This window comes from Mandrillus leucophaeus, unplaced genomic scaffold, assembly GCF_000951045.1.
Source record: "Mandrillus leucophaeus isolate KB7577 unplaced genomic scaffold, Mleu.le_1.0 Scaffold223, whole genome shotgun sequence".
Lineage (NCBI taxonomy): Eukaryota > Metazoa > Chordata > Mammalia > Primates > Cercopithecidae > Mandrillus > Mandrillus leucophaeus.
The window spans coordinates 340,084-342,435 of record NW_012102288.1 but is presented as its reverse complement, the minus strand read 5'-3'; positions in this window follow the sequence as shown (position 1 = coordinate 342,435).

The following is a 2,352-nucleotide window of genomic DNA, read 5'->3' as shown; positions in this document are numbered from 1 at the left end:
TTGGTATTCTTTGGGATTCCTGTATCTGGCTTTCTATTTTCTTCCCCAGTACTGGGAAATTTTCTGCCATTATATTTTGAATATGTTCTGTGCTTGTCTCTCTCTCCTCCTTCTAAACACCTATAATGTGTATATTGCTCTGATTGAGGGTGTCAGTATGTCTCTTAAGATGTATTCGTTCTTTTTCATTCTTTTTCCTTTTTGCTACTCAGATTGGATGATTTCCAGTGACTTGTCTTTGAGTTCATTGATGTTTTACTTCTGCTTAATCTCATTTGCGGGTGAACCTTTCTGTTGATTTTTTCAGTTTAGCTTAATATTCTTCAGCTCTAAGATTTGATTGATACTTTTATATACTTTCTGTTTGTTAAAGTTCTCAGTTTGTTTTTGCATTTCTCTCTGGACCTTAGTGACAGTCTGTATAATCATTTTAAATTCTCTGTTAGGTAAATTACATCTCTTTCATTCACTTGGGTCAATTTCTGAACATTTATTTTGCTCTTTATTTGAAATATGTATTTCTTGTTTCTTTAGTTTCCTTGACTCTGTGTTGTTTTCTGCACATTGGATAAGACAGCTGCCTTTCCCAGTCTTGTCAAACAGGACCTGTGTAGAAGAAAAATACCACTAGTCCATTTGACAAAAAATTTTAACATGCTTCTCAAAGCTTTGTGTTTGTCCAGGCCACTGTTTCTGTTATTGGTGACTCCCAGGAGATTGGGATATGCCATGTCCTATCAATACTCTGTGAACTGTAAGATAGAGGCCAGACTTTCAAAATGTGGCGTGGCCAGAAATTTCTAATGCCAAGTGTTAGATGTGTGGTCCAGTTCCTTCTATCCTCATGTTGAAGTTGGGTGCAGGTGTTTTTTCTCCACTCTCTCTGCACGAAGCCAGGGAGAGGTTCTATGGAAACTGCCTGTATTTGTGTTCAGGCCACACTTTTTGATTCTGCGAACATAGCTTTTGGAAGTGGAGCCATTGTTTGTCTATATCTTTGTTATCTGCGATCTAGAGTAAGTTAGGAATGCAAAGCCCCACCACTCCCAAGCTTAGCCTGTTAAGAATTCAGTCCTTTGGGTGGGAACTATAGAGTCGTGACACTTAATTTGTGAACAAACTCTTTTCAAGAATAGGTAGACTGTAAAATAATGGAAGAAATAAATAGACCTATAGAAGTTGTGACACTTGGTGTGTGAACAAACTCTTTCTAGGAAAAATAGGCTGGGGACATGCCAACTTTCTGCTTAGTCTACCTGAGAGCTACTATTAGTCTGCATTGTTAGCTCCCTGATGCAAGCTGGAGGTTAAGCTGTCTAGTTGTCACTGGATGAGTGTGCAGTAAGCTGCTAGAGAGAAAACAAAAAACAAACAAACAAACAAAAGGAGCTGTGCATTCTAGCCCCTGTTCTATACTGCTCCCAAGAGATATTGCTCCTGGAAGAGTTTGCATGCCTGTTTGAAACCACCTCTTTGTTCTGTGATCTAGGGAGACTTGTAGATGCCTAGTCTCTTCTGCTCTTAGAGCCAGAAGTTTTGGGATATAGTATTTCTGGTAAATGCTGTAAAAGTTAGAGCATTTTGTGGGTGAACACACTCCTTCCAGAGAGAATTGGGAGAACTAGGATTGTTGCCAAGTTGAGCTGGAGGAAGAGTCTCAGGAAGTGCTAAGCTGCTGCTCAGGCTGTTGGAGAGCTACTTTTTGCTTGCCCCTTTAACTCTCAGATGGTGTTAGTTAGAAACCAGACTGTCAAGTAGCCACTAGGGGAGTATGCTGTAAACCTTCCAGGGAGAAACAGGTAGTGGTACTTTTGAGTCCTGTCTCTGTGTTAATTCACAGTATTAAAGCCCCTGAAAAAGTGCTTGCACACACATATAAAACTGCCACTTTTTTCCTGTGGTCTAAATAAACTTGTGTAAGCCTAATTCTCTAACTCCCAGAGTTGGTGAATTAAAGAGCCAAACTGTTGGGCACCTTATATATGTGAGGTCCCAGTCTTCTCCACAGGGAGAATCTGAGTGTTAGTGATTTCAGTTATATGGTGAAGTACCTGGAAAGGGGTCCATGCTCAAGTATGCCTCAGATTTGTCTACCCATTTGAAGTGCATGTTTGGGTTTTGTTTATTTGGATTTTTTTTTTTTTTGAAACAGAGTCTCGTTCTGTTGCACAGGCTAGAGTGCAGTGGCACAATCTCAGTTCACTGCAGCCTCCGCCTCCCTGGTTCATGTGATTGTCCTGCCTCAGTCTCCTGAGTAGCTGTGACTACAGATGCGCACCACCATTCCCAACTAATTTTTGTATTTTTGGTAGAGACAGGGTTTCATTATGTTATCCAGGCTGATCTAGAACT